Source organism: Cnephaeus nilssonii (assembly GCF_951640355.1).
Source record: "Cnephaeus nilssonii genome assembly, chromosome: 19".
Taxonomy (NCBI): Eukaryota; Metazoa; Chordata; class Mammalia; order Chiroptera; family Vespertilionidae; genus Cnephaeus; species Cnephaeus nilssonii.
Window position 1 is genome coordinate 32,819,342 of NC_137090.1, and position 19,651 is coordinate 32,838,992.

The 19,651-nt window shown below is 49.0% G+C and overlaps 1 protein-coding gene across 2 annotated transcripts in view; it reads right to left on the reverse strand.

The window, feature by feature from the left end:
• The window catches only part of MYO18A (myosin XVIIIA), a 95,627-nt gene extending 94,722 nt beyond the window's left edge, over positions 1-905 (reverse strand). The window contains exon 1 of one of the 2 annotated variants that reach the window (XM_079799057.1): positions 748-905. The gene's annotated coding sequence lies outside the window, so the exon portion shown is untranslated. The remainder of the gene's footprint in view (positions 1-747) is intronic. The other variant, XM_079799058.1, reaches the window with a different exon arrangement.
• Positions 906-19,651: the final 18,746 nt, after the last annotated feature.

Sequence of the window (19,651 nt, forward strand, 5' to 3'; positions counted from 1 at the left end):
TCTCTCCCAGAGGCCTGGGGCAGGTTGTCCGACCTACCCACACACACCCCACCCCTCCGCAGGAAGAGGTGAGGTGAGCAGCCAGTCACGGGGGACAGCCCGCACTCCCTAATCTCCAAAGCTTACCACTCACCCACCCGCCCCCGTCCTCTGTCCCAAGGGGAGGGGGCCTGGGCAAGCGGGGTCTCCATTGTTTAGCCAGCTGTCTGGCAGCTGCTCCTCGGAGAGCCGCCCGCTGTCGGCCCGGCAGTGAAAGGGTGAAGGCCGCTGGGAGGGATAAAGGGCTCGGCGGAGGTGCTCGCCTTCCCGGCCGCCTTCCAGAGCCTCGGCGGGTCGGTCCGTCTGGGGGACCCGGGCCTGGCTCCGAGAAGCCCCTACCCCCGAGGCTGCAGCCTCCACCCCGCAGCTTAGGGCCACAGGGGCTCCCCCGAGCCCCGAATCCCCCCAAACTGAAAGCCACCCTGCCCTGCCTCCCCGCCTCCGCCCCCCCACCCCCACCCCAGCAGGCAAGGGGGGCCGGAGTTCGCCCTCCCCGCCCCTCCCGATCGCCCCCACTCTCGGGCGCCAAGCTCCGCCGGCGCGGCTGGAGACCCGGGACGGAGCCGGGAGTCCGGGCCGCTGCTTCCAGGGGACACGGGGGGGAGCGGGAGCCGGCGGGCCCCGCCGCCCGCCCGCTTTCCCGGCCCGAGCCCGCCTCGCCGCCCCGCCGGGCCCTCCCAGCGGCTGCCCCCGCCGCCCCGCACTCACCGACCGCCGGAGCCGGCCCGGCAGGCAGCAGAAGCGGAGACGCGGCATCCAGCGGCCCCGGCCCGGTCCGGGCTGGAGCGCAGCGCGGCGCAACCCAGCGCCGCCCCCCGCGGCCGCGCGAGCCGAGCCGAAAGGGAGCTCCCTGCTGGCGACTCCGGGGATAAATGCCCGGCCTTCCGGGCAGCGCCTGGGCGCGCCTCCAGCGCGGGCCATGCGAGCACCCTCACTGCCCCGGGGACCTCTGCTCGTGTCTGAGAGGCCTTGCCTGAGGTCCGGTCTGCACTGGGCACTAGAGGCTGCTGGACATCCACCCCAGGGCGGGCACAGAGGCATGCTGAATGTATAGAACAGGTTCTGTCCGAGGCGGGCACTGGACTCTGCTGTGTCCGGGACGGTGCTGCCCAGGATAATGCTGTACAGAGGAAGCAACGGAGTCTTGCTGGCCACATCTTCCCAGGATGGCTCCGTCCAAAGCAGACATAGGGCGCTGCTCCATGGTGCCAGATGGCTCCGTCCAAAGCAGACACTGCCTGTCATGTCCAAGGTGGGACTGGCAGAATGTACTCCCCAAGGTGGACACAGGTGTCTGGTGGCTTGGTCTGAAAGAGCCCTGCCTCAGAGGGAGCTGCCTGGGGGTGTGCCAAGGCCCAGGGGACACAGCCATAAGCGGCACTCACTCCCTCATGCCAAGATTAACCCCTTTTAGAAGCTCTTTGAATGAGGTCTGCCCCTGAGTCTCCCCTGTTCTGTAAATATCAAGAGAGCTGATCTACCCAGTGAGGAGGAACTTTAGACTTCCTGGGAAAGGCCTCCTGGACCAGGCCTCCAATGCAGGTGCTTTGTCTTGAGTTTGGAAAGAGAGAAGAGAGAGAAGAAAAGAGAAGAGATGAAGACACGTCTAGAGGCATTGTCCATATGAGTGTGGGGTACCCCAGAATGTGAGAAGAGTAGTTCAAGAAAAAGGGTGTAGCAGACAAGGGCAGTTGCCTCCATAGACAGCCCAACCAGGAACTCCTCCAGACAGAGGTGGCCCGACCTGACAGACCCAGGAAGGCTGGAGGGAGAGGGCTCAGGAGCAAAGAACTGAATAAGAGCTGGGAGATCTTGAGGAATAGACCACACCCAGGATATGTGTTGTAGATAAAAGAATAGCATGCAACCAAACTCAACAAACATTGACTGAGAGCCGCTAAGTGCCAAGTGCCCCATCAGGCACTTTGGGGGACACAGAGAAATAAGACATGGAGCCTCTCTCCAGGGGGCTCACATAGGGGTTGGGAGGAAGAGGGGGATGGAAAGAAAGCTGCTTTGAGGACTTGACATTTGAGTGGAACCTTGAAGGCTAGGAAGAACAATGACTATCATTACTGCTTCCTGAGCACCTACTATGTGCTAGACACTATCTCTATTCCTCATAACAAACCTATGAGGGGGACATTATTGTTGTAGCTAGGGATCCAGTACATGGACTCTGGGACCAGGTTGCTAGTTCACATCCCAGCTCTGTCAAGTCCTAGCTGTGTTACCCTGGGTGATTTATAAAAACCTCTCTGTGCCTCAGTTTCTTTATCTGAAAAAATGGGGCTAATAACAGTGCCTGCCTCAAAGTTTGTTTGGAAAATTAAATGAGTTTAGTCTTTTCAACAACAACAAAAAAGACCATTTGTTGAAATGGTCTTTTCAACAAATGATGCTAGAACAACTAGACACCCACAGGCAAAAATATGAATCTAGACACAGACCTTACATTCTTCAAAAAAAATTAAAATGGATCATAGATCTAAATGCAAAACACAAAACTAAAACTGCTAGATGATAACATAGGAAGAAATCTAAATGACCTTGGGTATGACGATGAATTTTTACATGCAATGCCAAAGGCATGATTCCTAAAGAAAGAATTGATAAGCAGGACTTCATTAAAATTAAACACTTCTCTGCAAAAGATAATGTCAAAAGAATGAGAAGACAAGCCACAGATTGGGGGAAAATATTTGCAAAAGATACATCTGAAAAAAAGACACCCAAAATATACAAAAAACTCTTAAAACTCAACCACCAGCCCTGGCTGGTGTAGCTCAATTGGTTGGGCATCGTCCCATGCACCAGGAGGTTGCCATTTCAATTCCGGTTAAGAGCACATGCCTGGGTTGTGGTTCGATCCCTGGAGAGGGGTGTGCAGGAGGCAACTGATGGATGTTGTGCTCTTCCTCTCCCTTCCTCTCACTCTAAAAAATCAATAAACTTAAAAAATAAAACAACAAAATAACAACTCCTCAACAATATGAAAACAAACAATCTGATTTTAAAATGGGCCAAAGACCTGAACAGACACTTCACCAAAGGAGATATACGGGTGGCAAATAAGCATTTGAAAAGCTGCTCTACATCATATGTCATAGGGGATTGCAAATTAAAACACAATGGATACCACTACACACCAATTAGAATGGCCAAAAACCAGAACATTGACAACACTAAATGCTGGTGGGAACGTGGACCAACAGGAACTTTCATTCATTGTTGGTGGGAATGCAAAATGGTACAGCCACTTTGGAAGACCGTTTGGCGGTTTCTTATAAAACTAAATATACCCTTATCATATGATTCAGCAATTGCACTCCTTGTTATTTACCCAAATGAACTGAAAACTTATATCCACACAAAAATCTGCACATGGATGTTTGCCAAAACTTATAAGCAGCCAAGATGTCCTTCATTTGCTAAATAGATAAACTATAGATAAACATCCAGAAAATGAAATCTTATCATCACTGAAAAGAAATGCACTTATCAAGCCATGGAAAGACATGGAGGAACCTCAAATACATATTACTAAGTGAAAGAAGTCAATTTGGAAAGGCTATATCATTCCAACTCTATGACATTCTGGAAAAGCAAAACGATGGAGACAATAAAATGATCAGTGGTTGTCAGGGGTTGGGGGAAGGAGGGATGAATACCCACAGGAGATTTTTAGGCTGTGAAACGACTCTCTTTGATACTATAATGTCGTTATACATTTGTCCAAACCCATAGAATATACAACACGAAGAGTGAACCCTATAGACTTTGAGTATATGGGAACTCTGTACTTTCAGTTAGTTCAATTTTGGCTATGAACCTATAATTCCTTTCAAAATAGTTTAATTTTTTTAAAATTAAATGAGTTAATATATAAAAGGAACAGTGCCCAGGACACAGTAAGCATTCTGTAACTGCTAGCTTTATTATCATGTCTTCCCCAACTCACAATTATGGAAACTAAGACAGGTTTGTGAGTAGCCGAGTCAGGATTCAAACTGAGGTCCCCAAGGATCCAAAACCCACGCTCTTTTCCCTACATCATGGCAGGGAATCAACAAGCATATTCACGACTTTTATTTATGTGTGTCCACATTTAGGGCACTCTTGGGGTAGCACACAGTGTGCCTAAGAGCGTCGCTAACCAGGAACCAGTTTCAGAGCCCAGGTAAGATGAAACCCTAGGTCATCTGGCATTTAGTCTTTAACTTCCCAGAGGTCAGAAGAATCCCTGCCTTGTCTCTGAGTAAAAGTGAAAGTAATGCACCTCTTTCCCCTTCATAGGAAAACGTCAAAGCAGTGTCCACATAAAATAGCCCAGATGACCGGGGAAAGGCCCGCTTTCCCAGGAGATTTCTAAGCGCCTAAAGCAATCTGACTTTGACGGCGAAGCCCCCTCAGAGAGAAACCTGGAAATAATGAAAATTCTGTATCAATGGAGCCCCTACCATGGGTCAGGTGCTATGGCGGGCATCCTCTCATTTAGTCCTCACAATCATCCTGTTAGGAAGGTGCTGTTATTATCCTCATTTTGCAGATTAGAAAGTAGGCTTAGGAAGATGAAATGATTTGCCCAACATCCGAAACTAATACAGGTTAATACTGAACGTAAACTGTAATTGAAAAACAAAACAAAACACACCAAAACAAATTCACACAATGCCAGGATGTATTAGAAAGAAAGAAAGGAAGAAAGAGAGAGAGAAAGAGAGAAAGAGAAAGGAAAGGAAACTCGGCCAGCGTGGCTCAGTGGTTGAGCATTGACCTATGAACCAGGAGGTCACGGTTCAATTCCAGTCAGGGCACATGCCCGAGGTTGCTGGCTCCATCCCCAGTGGGAGGTAAGCAGGAGGCAGCCAATCAATGATTCTCTCTCACCATTGATCTCTCTCTCTCTCTCTCTCTCTCTCTCTCTCTCTCTCCCCCTTCCTCTCTGAAATCAATAAAAATATATTAAAAAAAGAAAAAAGTAGAAAAATGTGCCCAAGTACACATGGTTAATAAATAGCACAGCCTGGAACACTTGCACTGAACCACTCTGCTGTCCTGTCCTGGGAGGAGTGTAGAGTGTATAGACTTTGGGGCCCCACACTGAGAGGACACTTGATCTAGCAGCAGCTAGCAAGTCCCTTCGCCTCTCTAAGCCTCAATTTCCTCCTCTATAAAATGGGTATAATAAAGTGCCTCTCTCATAAGGGTGCAAGAGGATAAAACGAGCAAATTCATTTGAAGCAATTATTATCCTAGTACAGCTACCTACCTCACAGGGTTGTTGTAAGGGTTGAATTAGGTAATATCATGGTCACGTGTACAAGAAGAAGGCTTTGTTTTGTTAGTATGTTTGGAGTGATTCAAAGAGGATATCACTAGGACATAAGCAACTCATTGGGATGCCTCCAGAAGTCTGTCACTTTGCAAGCTAAACTTTTCTTGTCATCATTCTTGGCAAAATCAGCAGTAGAGTGACCAACTGTCCTGGTTTGCCCACAACTGAGGGCATCTCGGGGTGTGGGATTTCAGTACTAAAACAGAAAGTCCCAGGCAAAAGAGGACACATTGGCCACCCAACCAGGGATCCCCCATGTGCTAATTCAAGTACCTGCCTCTCAGGCTTGCTGGCTGCTGCCTCTCTGACCTGCCTTCCTTCTAGAAACTCAGCTTGGCCTCCACAACCTCTCCTGGATCTCCTTGCTGAATATACACCTCTGTTTGACCCTCAATGCTGGCGCTTCCCAGGATTTCTGCCTCTGCCTTCTGCTCCTACGATCCTACAGTCCCTCCTTGGAGATTCGTGCTCATTCCCAGGACTCCCAACCACCTCCCACAGCAGAAATCACTCTAGAGGCTAGCCTGATTCTATTACCATCTCTTGCAAATACCCCAAATGAATTCTGTCCAAAGCCAAATGTACAACCTTCTTCGCCAACTTCTTCTGTTTGGTTTATGACCCTAACCCTCAGTCCATGAAGTCAGAAGTCCACTCTCCCTGTCTCTTCCCTCTCCCTCAGCCCCCATCCACTCAAGTATCTAGTCCTATTGGTTCTACTCCATAAATATCTCTCCAATTGGCATCATTTGCTCATCCCCACTGCCATTGCCTCAGTTCAGGCCTTACTAGCTCTCAGCTGGACAATGGCCAGAGCCTCTTCCCCGTCATCTGCTTCCACCTCATCCCCTCCCCCCTCTCCCCCATGTGGCAACCAGAATGATTATCCTAGAAGACATATATGATCATGTCTCTCCCTGGCTTAGACTTCTCCAATGGCTCCCAATGACCTAGCACGGGGGTCAGCAAACTTTTTCCATAATGACCTGATAGTACATTTTTAGGCTTTCTGGGCCAGATGCACTCTGTCTCAACTATTCAACTCTACCATTGTAGCCCTCTACAAAAGCAGCCATAAACAACACCAAAAAAATGAACAGGCATGTCTGTGTTCCAATAAGAATTTATTTACAAAAACAGGTGGAGGACTAGATCTGGCCTGAGGACTATACTTTGCTGACTAGGAAATAGAATCCAAGCCTCCTAGCATAGCCCAAAGGCAGTTGGCCCCCTTGCTTCCCAGGACCTAGACATCAATAGCCTGAGGCCCAAGGAAAACAGCTTCTGCTGTAGTAAGCAGGACTCCAATTAGATCTTGGAAAGAACTTTCTCAGCTGTTAAAGGATCGTTATAATTGGCCCAAGTTGTGGAAGGAGGGGAAGGAATGTCTGTCTCTTCCGGTTTTCTGATATGCCTCAGATGTAGCCCTCTCTAGACCTCCTCCTAATTCCGGCCTAAAGATATCAAACTAAGGAAATGGATTTATTAGAACCTCTGTTCCGTGCAAAGCACTAAGCTGAGAGCTGGCCTGTGCGTCCTCTTCTTGCAAAGCATACCATCGCCACCCTGCCTGCGACTGAGGTCCAAAGACCAGTCAGAGCCGCGTGCAAAGTTACCAGGCAGGATGGGTTTAAATAACTGCTCCAGGCCGCAGTAAAGGGGAAGTCACAGAACAGTGCGTGACTAAGTATCAAGTGGAATCATCATGGAGGCTCAGAGGAGAAAAAGACCAGAGGAAGAGTCAAGGAAGGCTTTAGAGAAAGCGTTGCATTTGCGCCCATAATTGTAGAATTTAGTTGCATACTAGCGCCTACTGCTTGCTAGGAAACTTTGTTTACAGTATCTTATTTAGTCCTCACAACAACCCTGTGAAGTAGGTATTACTAGTTTCTTTATATAGAGAAGGAAATTGAGCCACAAATCACCAAGCAGTTTGCCCAAGGTCACGTGGCCAGTGAGTGACTGAGCAGGATTTGAACCCAGTTAGTCGGGCTCTGAAGCCTGCTGAGGCAGAACACCCGAGGAGGGCGCACAAGCAAAGGGTGGGAGGAAGCCTATGATGGTCTGGGCTCGGTTCCTGGTGAGTCTGGAACGGGAAAGAGTGGGTGATCAGGCTGGAAAGGGAGATCCGGGCTGTTTCACGGAGATGCTGGCTGCAGGGCTGAGGAGCTTCCAGGAGAGCTGACCAGGAGGCAAGTGCAGGCTGCATTGGAGGGAGGGGACACAGTGCAGGCAGGGAGGTGCTCGGTGGCTCCAGGGGAGGGAGCATGCCAGTCTGAGCCAGGAAGATGATGTGGAAGCTGGAAGGAGGGGACAGGTGTAGGAGAGAATAGGAAGGAAGATTTGTGTGGGGACTGGGCTGCCAATTGCTAGGGGAGCCAGGGAGGGAGGCGTTGACCATTGCTTCCACCATCCTGAGTAGACCAGGCAGCAAGGCAGAAAGCAGCACTCTAGGCAGCGAAGGTTAATACAATGGCTATGGTTTGTGTTTATCGCAACCAGCTTCCATTGGTAAGCACTTCACCTATATCAGCTCAGCTCATCCTCCCAACATTCTCGTGAAGTAGTAGGATCTGTTATTATTACCCCTGCTCTTCAGGTAAAGGAACTGAGGCCCAGAGAGAGTAAGCAATTTGTCCAAGGTCATACAGCGGGTGAGCGGCAGCGCTGGGGTTTAACTCAGGCAGACCGGCCCAGAGGCCTCCGCTGCGTCACTTCACTGTGCTGTGTCCGTTGAGGTGATGCTTTCAGGAGGAAGCAGGGTTCCTCACTCCCCCTCCACATTCCTCACCTTCAAGGATCAAGCAGGAGAGTGATGGCAATGGCAGGATTTTTTTTTTTTGATTTTTTTTTGGCTAGGTGGCATTGCCCAGTCCAATCTCAGGTCTCTGCTGCTACACTGAGCGGCCTCTCACCACCAAGCAGGGTGGTACACACACTGTGCTGGGCCTACAGCCCTGACTGGCAAGAGGGCATCTGAAGGCCAGTGCTGTCCTCATCAGAGTAGGACGGGGGATGATAGACTGGCCACCCCCTGAAGTGGCAGCAGCTGGGGCAGGCCGCCAAGACAGACTGACTAGGTCTTTAGGAGGAAGCAGCTCACCCCCACCCCGAACATGAAGTCCAGGAAGACCATTTTCTCTGTGGCCCTGGACACGAAGCAGTTGGTACTAGTGGGACAGGGGTAGGAGTGGTGGTGAAACAAGTATGGAACATCAAACCCAAACAGATAGTATTGCCCCACCAGGAAGGCCAGCTCCATAAAGGCCCGTAGCACCACATGGGCAATGTAGAGGGCCAAGCCCCTGAGTGACCGTAGGCTGGGCTTCCTGTCCACAGCCCCCAGGCCTTTGGGGAGAATTCTCTCTCCCACCAGAAGCTGTCCCTTTAAGAATTGAGAAGACCCCAGGCACCTCAGGCTAGGTCTCTGCGGGGCTCCCCGAGATGCCGGCTTTTGCAATCTGCCCAGCAGGTACTCCCTCTCCACAGCTACTCTTTCCTCCCTTGCGATCTGGTGCAGGACATAGAAGAGAGAAGAGAGAGGGCATGGCCACGAGCATAATCTGGAAATAACAGAAGCGGAAGTGGGAGACGTGGGAGACCGGGGAGAAGCGGTCGGAGCAGACATTTGTGCAGCCAGGCTGGCAGGGTGTTGCAGGTGAACTTGGACCGCTCAGCCCCGTAGACTGCATCTCCCACCAGGGTGACCAGCAGAATGCGGAAAACCAGGGGGACAGTGAGCTGCACCTTGCCCACCACGGTGGCAGGGTTCTGCACTTGGGCCAGGAGCCCGCCCAGGAATGACCAGGCTCTCTTCTGTGGACACAGAAATCACAAGCCTTAAGGAAGGAATCAAGGTGGGGGTGGGCGTAGGAAGGGAAAGGGGGTGAAAATGTAAAGCCTCGGCAGCTAGATGATTTGCATCACTATTTCTGGCCCATAGCAAGCGCTCCAGTTCCATCTGTGCCTGCCACCCAGGCAGGCGCACCACTCGCTACCTGACAAGGACGAGGAACAATCTGGCAGAGAAAAGGATGCGGAAGAATAAAGGACAGAAGCAGCAACTCTCAGAAGGAGCCCCCGTGCAATCCCAGATTAACCAAGGCAGTCTGCACGCTCGTGCTGCAATTAGCCTTCCGCCGACATGTTCCTAACTAAATGGGCTTTCGAAACTTCCAACTGTCCTGGGCACTGTTTTCAGACCTCCCTAGCACCAGGCATCTTTTCCCCAAGATGCCACAGCAGACTGTTCATGGCTTAGACCAGGCGTCCTCAAACTACGGCCCGCGGGCCACATGCGGGTGTTTTTGCCGTTTTGTTTTTTTACTTCAAAATAAGGTATGTGCAGTGTGCATAGGAATTTTTAAAACTATAGTCTGGCCCTCCCACGGTCTGAGGGGCAGTGAACTGGCCCCCTGTTTAAAAAGTTTGAGGACCCCTGGCTTAGACTGTCTTTCCTCCAGGTTCCAGGGTGACATATGACTTTTGGTCACCATGCCAGGATTTGGAAGAGAAGTTCTTACAGCCCCATGCTTCCCCAGTGGGTGCTCTTTAAGGCCTCACATTGCAAATATCTCCTCTTACTTTTTATTTCTGCAGCTTCTGATTCTGGGAATTGCAGAAAACATTTCCAAGGCATAGTTTGGGGGAAGAGGGGGTCACTTACACCCTTTATCTCCACCAGCATCCTCTTTCTGTCTCCCAAATACACATACAATCTAAGTATAGCAGCAACAGTGTGCTTACTGTGCAAACTCGGGGTCAAGACAGGACCCAGCCTTCACTGCTGACTGATTGCCTTTCCTAATCTGCTCCTAAACAGAATGCGGGAGCTGCCACAGGAACCCCGTTCCTCCCCTTAACTTTCAAAAAGCCAAGTTCTCTTGATTCTTATCTAAGTGGCTGCCCCATTTTAGTGAATGTGCTGTCCTTCCACTCTCCAAGATGGAAACATTCAGTGTTCCTCGCGGTGTCTCCCACCTCTTGCTGATCCTGGAGGATGTGGTCCCTTAGGTGGCCACAGGCATCTCCAACTCAGCATGACTAGATTAAATTTATTCCTCCAGAAGGAGTGGCATAATAACTACAAGCACAAGCTGTGTGACCTTGAGCAAGTTGCTTAACCTCTCTCTGCTTCTTTTTCTTCGTCTGGGCAATGGAGACAATAACACTATTTACCTCATCATGTTATAAGGGTTATCTGAGTTAACATAGGTGAAGGATTTAGAAAAGTACTTGGCACACAGTAAAGTGCTTCATTAATGTTAGGTATTATTATCTTCCCCCACACCTGCTCCTCTTCCTCTCTCAGTGAGTAGCGCCAAGTCAGAATCCTGATGGTGACCCATAGTTCTTCCCTTTCACTTCTTCCCCGCTTCTAATTGCTGACTGAGTCCGCTCAGTGCTACCTCCTAACATCCCTCACAGCCATTGCCTTCTCATCAGTCCGTGGCGTAGCCTTGGTCCAGCCCTTTATCTTCTCTCACAGGATTATTACAATCCTAGCAAGTTGCTCTGCCTCCAGTTTTGCTCCTCTGGTCTACCTCCCTCAATGGCTGCACCCCTAAAAATGCATATTTGGTCATTCCTTTCCCAGTTAAACCCCCCCTCCCCCAATGGCTACCAGTTGCCTTCAGGATAAAGTCAAACTCCCAGAGATGACGTACAAGACCCTCCCTGATCTGGCCCCTTGCTCTTTAGCACTCAAAATTCCTGAAAGTCCTACATTCCAGGCAGTTCCATACTCCTTAGCAGCTACTCACACGGCTCCCCCTGCCTCTCCAGCCCCACTGTCCTTCCAGCTAATTCTTATCTTATTTATCTCCCAACATTCAGCTCAAGCAGCACCTTCTCTAAGAAATCTTCCTGACCCCATTTCAGAATGCACTGACCACCCTCATGGAGGTCTCCTGCTTCGTGCATTATCTGTTTGTACATAATGACTGTCATTTCCATTTATTTACAGACTAGGGGAAGGGAGGCATGGGGTTATTGCTTAATGGGTATGGAGTTTCTGCTGGAGATGAAGGAAACATTCTGGAAATGGATAGTGGTCATCATTGCACAATGTTGTGTATATACGCCACTAAACTGTAAACGTAAAAAACTATCAAAATAGTAAATTGTATACTATATATTTTGCCACACACACAAAATTTAGATAACCAGAGGAGGTTAAACACCCTTGCCTAGTTTTTGACACCTGGTAGGTGCGCATCAATAAATGAAAGAAGATACTGAAAACTCCCAGTCTGACTATTCAAACTTCCCCAGGAAGTAGGAGCTACCACAGAACGGGCATGCTATGTCTGCCTCCTCGGTCGGAGGAGGCACCTGGGAGATGGAGGCCTGTGAGAACTTGCTTCTCTTCTTGCCAAGCAAAGACAGGAGTCAATAGCAAAAGGAAACTACCTGTCTCCCATTGTTCAAATATTTATTAACCATCAGGTGGGCTCCCCGCTCATCCTTGTCAGTCCTTGGCCCCCAACCGACTCTAAACCTCATCTCCCAGCCCCCTAGCCTACCGCTCCACAGAGCAGAGGCTCGGCTCTTTCTCAAATCCCAGAAACCAGAACTGAGTCCCTCCTCCTCTTGCTCTGAGTCCCAGGCATGAGAAGGGAGCGGGGGTCGGGGGGAGGGGGAGGAATCACCAAGGCATAGAAATGATGAGGGGGAGCCCTAACTGGTTTGACTCAGTGGACAGAGCGTCGGTCTGCGGACTGAAGGGTCCCAGGTTCGATTCCGGTCAAGGGCATGTACCTTGGTTGTGGGCACATGCCCAGTAGGGAGTGTGCAGGAGGCAGCTAACAGATGTTTCTCTCTCATCAATGTTTCTGGCTCTCTATCCCTCTCCCTTCCTCTCTGTAAAAAAATCAATAAAAATATATTTTTTAAAAAAGAAAAAGAAATGATGAGTGGGAAATGACAGCTAGCCCAAGAAGAGTGTGGGGATTGAGAAACTTATTTTCTATCTCCCTTGAAGGCTAAAGAGCAAGGGGGTGGGTGGGTGGGGGGGCATTCTAAAATAACAATATGAGTGAATGAAGTTAGATGTTTCTGGTTGTCGGGGCTTTAAGGCTGTGGAGAGAACATAGTCTCTCTGGAGAACATTGAAAATGGGACAGAGATTTCTCTGTGCTGGCCAGGGTTTCTGAACCTCAGCTTCAGCCTCAGCTCACTGACATTTTAGACGGGATAATCCACATTACAGGGGACTGTCCTGCGCATTGTAGAAGGTTGGGCAGCATCTCTGGCCTCTATTCGCCAGATGTCAACAGCACCCCCACCCCCAAGTCACTTCCATCAAAAATCTCTCTATTGCCAAATGTACCTGGGGAACAAAGTCACCCCATTGGAACCCCTGGTCTAGGCTGAGCAATTTTGTTTTTCTGCTCGGAGGCAGGGGATGAAAGAGTTGAACTTCAGATTCTAGGCTCCAAAAGGGAAAACTACAAAAGGGGTCAATGAAATGCTATGACTGGCTAGAAATCCCACCCCATATCCTGTGACATTGTGATGCTCCAGGCAGCCAGGCAAGGCCACGTAGCAAGGACCTTGCAGAGTCCTGGAAAGATTTCCAGCCCCAAGTTTTAGAGGATTCTCGCCCTCCCCGAGCCCTGGGACACTGGGCCAGAGAGTGGCACTGGATGGAAGGGTCCTTAAGCTCTTTTAGTCCCAAATCATTGTTATGGGCTTTTCCTCTTGCCTCAGGCTTCACTGTGGCCTGGAACCATGTGGCATGTGGTTACTGATCTTGTCTTTATAGGAGACATTGTTATTTTGGTCAACATGAGGTATTTTTTGCATTAGTTTGAATTTTTAAAAATATTGCATTAAAGTATTATTTATCTTGATTATTGAGGTGTTGTTTTTTTTTTTGCATCCCTTAAATTTTGTGCCTGAGGCTTGCCTCACTCCCTTCACTCTCATCCTGGCCCGACTCACTAGGTCCCCAACAGTACAGCTCATGAAGCACATGTGAAGGCAGAGGTCATGAATGGAAGCCGGCAGGCTGCATTCTGCACATAAATGTGTTTTGTTTGGCTAACACTGTGTTTTCAAAAATGTCTTGATTTGTTGCCAGTTTTTTAAGGCAAGAGAATCACATAAAAATCCACATTTCTGGCTTCTTTTGAAAAAATTGGGTGATCCAGCACATTTTTTTTTTTAAATTTTTGTAATCCTAACCCGAGGATATTTTTCCATTGATTTTTAGGGAGAGTAGAAGAGAGAGGGAAAGACTGAGAGAAATATTGATGTGAGAGAAACACATCGATTGGTCGCCTCCTGCACGCCCCTGACCAGGGACTGGGCTGGGGAGGAGCCAACAACCAAAGTATGTGCCCTTGACCGGAATCGAACCCGGGACCCTTCGATTCTGCAGGCTGACACTCTACCCACGGAGCCAAACCAGCGAGGGCGACCTAGCCCAATTCTTAGTGATTTAGCCCTCCATCCCAGGGACAATCGCTGTTGGGATTGTAGCCTCCTACGACTGGGTTAGTAGCCTCCTGTTTAGGGTGGAGGGTGCTGTCCAATTTCCCTCAGCCACACTTCTCCCACTTCGAAGACCCACCTGATCTCCCGTGGAGAGGCTAGGTCACTCAGCTGAAGTTCAAGCCCAAGCCTAGTGGCTCCAACCCCACAGCTTCCTGTCATAAGCTATAAAGTACTTGACATGATCACAGCAGGAATGACTCTCCTCTACTGGAGGGTCTACGATACAGATGGGAACGTTATATGTGTGCTAAACTGCAACTCAGCTTAATCCCTTTCCTTTGCAAACACCAGGATTTTTTTCAAGGGGTCCCAAGGCGAAGGTGAAGCACTCCGCCCTCTATGTCATTGTCCCCTGGTTGGTATAGCTGGGCCATGGACCTGCATAGGGGTTACTGCTGAGATGTCCTTTATTTCTCGTCTGTTGGCTTTCTTTGATACCCCCACGCCAGGTCGGAGGGCCCAGGACTCCCAGGTCTGAGGGCTGAGTTCCCATCTGCCAGCCTCCCTATGCCGCCATTCCCTTTCAGCTGCCCCTGCTCCAGCTCCAATACACTCACGGCTGCCTCCACAGTCATCTCTTCCCCTCCGCTCCTTCTCCCTCAGCCTGGAGGAAGCTTCTCTAGTTTCTGGAGGGATTCCCCACTCCTCTCAGATTTATCCCGCCCAGCTTTCACCGTGAAACTTGCTTCGAATATTCAGTCTATGTTCAGAGGCTTCGCCATTCCCCCCAAGGTTAGGTGTCTGGAGAGGTAGGCCAGAAAGCAACTCTATTGCTGAGACATTATCTCCTGAGGCAATGAGCACCAGACAACCCAGCTCCTTGAAAAGGGGGCGGTGCTGGGGATGAGGTGTTAAGATATCAGTAAGGCCCTGGCTGGTTTGGCTCAGTGGATAGAGCGTCAGCCTGTGGACTGATGGGTCCCGGGTTCAATTCCAGTCGAGGGCACATGCCCGGTTGCGGGCTTGGTCCCCAGTGGGAGGCGTGTAGGAGGCAGCGGATCGATGATTCTCTCTCATCATTGATGTTTCTATCTCTCTCTCTCTCTCTGTCCCTTCCTCTCTGAAATCAATAAAAATATATTTAAAAAATAAAGATATCAGTAAGGATGACCAGCTGGTGTAGGTCAGTGGTTGAGCTTCGACCTATGAACTAGGAGGTCATGATTTGATTCCCAGTCAGGGAACATGACTGGGTTTTGGGCTTGATCCCCAGTAGGGTGGGTGTGCAGGAAGCAGCTGGTCTATAATTCTCTCTCCTCATTAATGTTTCTCTCTCTCTCTCTCTCTTTCTCTCTCTCCCTTCCTCTCTGAAATCAATAAAAATATATTTTTAAAAATATATCAGTAAGACCCTAGCCAGTTTGTAATCCTAATGCTCAGCAGATAGGGCATTAGCCTGAGAACTGAAGGGTCCTGGTTTCAATTCTGGTCAAGGGCACATGCCTGGGTTGCAGGCTTGATCCCCAGTGGGGCATACAGGAGGCAGCCAATCAATGATTCTCTCTCATCATTGATGTTTCTATTCTATCTCCCTCTCCCTTCCTCTCTGAAATCAATAAAAATACGTGTTTTAAAAAAAGATATCAGTAAGGAAAAAATTGGTAATATTTCAAAACTTTTATATCAATAATTATATATAAACTTACTATAATTATTATTCTTTTTCCAAATTTCTCTATCCTTGGGGGTAGAGATGTTATAGCCTTGCAGGGTCTAGCAGTAGTAGTAGTAGTAATAGTAATAATAACAACAATAATAATAATAAATGTTGAGTACTTATGGGCTAGGCACTCTGTTAAGTGCTATATCTATGTCACTTATTTAATTCTCAGAAAAATCTTGAGGCAGTTCTTATTATCCCCATTTTACATACGAGGAACCCGATTCTCAAAGAGCCTTGTCCCGAAGACGACACAACCTGTAGGTGTACAGCCTGTTTCTTACCCAGTTTTCTGACTCCAACTACATCAGTTTTGGTTAGCCGGCCGCGTAGCAACCACCCGCCATCCTGTCCAGATGCCCCACGAAGACTCACTAGTTGGCTGGTCAATGTCACTCAGGCGCCCACTCACCAGCGTTGAGAAATTCTGTCTACGAGCAAGTTAGACAGGAACCTCCCAGGTGCAGATGTGATGGAACGTTGGTGTGAACTGGTTTCACCATGAAGGCACAGGAAGTTGGCTAGAAAGGAGGTTACTCCCAAGGACCAAAAGACCAGACTACAGGTCCTTGGCCCGCCTGGCAGTGGGCTCCCCAGGCCAAGCTCAGAAGCACTGCCCAGTGTTTCTGCGTCTTCCTTCCTGTCTGAGGGAGGCTGGGAAACCAGGATTCCCATCCACCCAGAACTGAATTAGGTAGAAAGTAGGTGTCAGGTGGAGCAGGTGCCAGTAGTCTGACCCTAGTGGGTTGAGGGGGGCGGGGGGTGTCAGGCAGGACCAGAAGTGCACATTCCAAGTCCGTACATGCACACACACACACACACACACTCACTGACAGTTTGCTAACCCCTGTCCAACTCTGTGTGTCCCAGCTGCCTCCTGCATTTCAAACGCCCGGGGGACATCCAGGCGGAGGCATGCAGGAGGCAGCTGGACACACAGAGTTGGACAGACCAGAATACCCGTGAAGACATGACCACAAGTTCAGAAACAGTCTCACGTGTGTGCACTCATTGTTCACTGTCCACCTAAAAGTGTCCGAGGAAACAGGGCCTCGGGGGAAAGCTCACAGACCCACATTCCCCTCTCCACTGCAACCGAACGTGTCGTCTGAGCAAGGGACTGCCTCCCTGCCTCAGTTTCCTGCTTTGCTGTGAAAATGAGAGGGCCGCCTCCAGCCTGCTTCCTTCCAGCTCTCGCATGCCAGGATTCCCAGTTAAACATCGGAAGGTCTACCACGGGCAGGTTACTGTGCTGGACGCTGACCTCGTTTCTGCTTCCCACAGAAAACCAAATCAACAACCACCACAAGAAGAAGGTCAGCAGCAGGAGGAGCCTGGTAGGCGAACCACATTGCAAGCTTCCCACTCCGGCCTGTTCTTCCTTCTACCCAGGCCCCACACCCAGCTCTCCAGCACGTCCACCTCAGGTCTCCAGGCTCCTCCTGCCACGCCGGGCCTAACCCTCTTCCCTCTCCGCAGAGCAACTAGGAATAAAAATTATCCTAATTCCTCACGTTTGTGTCACACTTTGTATTTCTACTTTTCCAATATAAATGGTATTTATTGCACAGGAACCATGTGGTAGGCAGTATGCCAGGCTCTGAGGCCCTGCCTGGGATAAAGAAGACATGGGCCCTGTCCTCTTCACCATACGCAGAGAAGAGAATTAGCAATGTAAAACTATGCATTACAATCACCCAGGGACTGGAGGAACCACATAAGAATCACACAGGGCTGTAGAGGTAGTGTGTGTGTGTGTGTGTGTGTGTTTAGGAGGATCTTCAAACCCTGTTAAGTTTTCATAAAACACCAACATTAAAAGGGATCTCACACACCAGTTAGTCCCACTCCCTCATTTTAGATGTTTAGAAACTGAGGCTCAGAGAAGTTAAGTGACTTGTCTAAGGACACACAGCTGCTGAGGGTAGCAAAGCCTAGACTGGAATCAAATTTCCTAATCTTCTTCCAGTTCTCAAACATTGTACTTTTGGCCCCTCATCACACTAGCCTCCTAAGATTATTTAATAATAATAATAATCTAAGCTTTATAAGCGCTAAGATACCGCCAGGCAGCATGCTAAACTCTCCACATGGATTCCATGTGAATAAAGTACAATATGGTAAAAAAATGAACCTAATGTTAGCTTTTCATTTATTGCTGATGGCAACTCTAAGAGTTAGGTGTGTTTTTATGATCCCATATTATGGTTACATTGAGTCTTAGGCTGATTGACTTGCTCAAGGTCACCCAGTTAACGTGAAAAAGTCAATATTTGAATACAGGTAGTCTTACTGCAGAGTCATGTGCATAAAAAAAAAAAAATCGCCTTGCAACTTTGTTTAACATGCAGTCCCCAGGTCCTATCCTCCAAAAGCCTGATTCTGTAGGTCTGGGGTGAAAAAGCTGGAGCCTTCTTCTTTTTTAATATATTTTATTGATTTTTTACAGAGAGGAAGGGAGAGGGATAGAGAGAAACATCGATGAGAGAGAAACATCGACCCGCTGCCTCCTGCACACTCCCTACTGGGGATGTGCCTGCAACCAAGGTACATGCCCTTGACCGGAATAGAACCTGGGACCCTTCAGTCCGCAGGCCGACGCTCTATCCACTGAGCCAAACCGGTTAGGGCTGGAGCCTTCATTTTAACCACGAACTCGAGGAGATTATGATTTGGTTGTTCTTAGGCCACACCCTACAAACCCCGATTCTCTTGTATCGTTTTTCTAAATACAGAATTTTCCGGCAGAGCCCCTCCCTCCCCTGGGACCCACGGAACTGTCCCCACGGAACTGGCTTTGGGAGACTAGGAATGAGGGTGCTCTAGGGACAAACGTGTGCCCCCTGGTGGTCTGAGATGAGAGGCCAGGAGCTGCTGCTCCAAACATCCCCCAGTCAACAGTACAAATGTGAATTTTTCTTTAATTCAGCTCAGCCAGTGTTACTGAGATGCCACTATGTGCCAGCACTGAGCCAGTGTGACTCCCGGCACACCCAGCAGAAGCAAGGCTTTGGGGAGCAGGCTTCTTCAAGGTGGCTGCTCACTTGTTTTTATCCACGAATACAAAGGCACAGATTTCAATGGCCCAGGCAGGCATTTCCAGCAATGTGTGGCTGTGTCTTTTAGATCTTTCGGAAGGCTGCAAAAGAGGTTTTTGAAGAAGGCTGCGCTAACACTCTGGAACGGGAATCCAGGAGTGGATTTGCAGGGCAGCGTGAAGAGCCAGGCTTCCGAGTCCGTCGGCTGCTTCGGCCTTTGGGGCCCTGGGCCAGTTGTTTCATCTGCCTGGGTTGCAGCTGCCTCACCTGAAACAACAATAATATCTGCCTCAGAGGGTTGTAGTGAGGGTGACATGGCCCCTTAGAACAGCACCTGGCACATGGTAAAAGCTTTAAAAAAACTTCAGTGATTTTTAAATACTTGGTTGTTATGTATCATGAAGTATAGAAGACACGAATCAAGAGACATGGCATCCATCTTGATTTATTCTCCTTGAAAAAGGACAGTAATAATTCTCAAGCTCATGTAGCTGAGGGACAAGCACTGCTCTGGGTCCTCTAATAGACGTCCCTGGACATGCAAAGGGCTCCACGCTGTCGGTGGGAGTGTAAACTAGGACTGCTTTGGAAAATGCTTTAACAATGTCTGCTGACACTGAGCATACAGATGACCCCGCAATTCCTCCCCTGGGTATATTCCCCTCAAAACGCTTACATAGCATAACCAAAAGGATATATACATTTGTAACAATACTATTTTTAATAGCTCCAAAGTGGGAACTACCTAAGTGTCTATCCACACAAGAATGAACTAAAAATCGATGATATTATCAAAGAATAGAAGGCCATGCAGCAATGAGAATGAACGAACTACACAAACACACAGTGACCTGGGAGAATCTCACAAACAAAATGATGAAAGAAAGAAGCCAGACGCTGAAGAAAGCATACCACATGATTCCATGTACAGTATATAAAGCACAATATGGCCAAAATGAATCTAATGCTGCTAGAAACTGGAATAGTAGGTACCTTTCAGAGACGAGGCTGAGAGGAAGCTCCTGCAGGGGCTGCCAGTACGTTCTATATCTTAATCCGTTATACAAGTACGTGCAC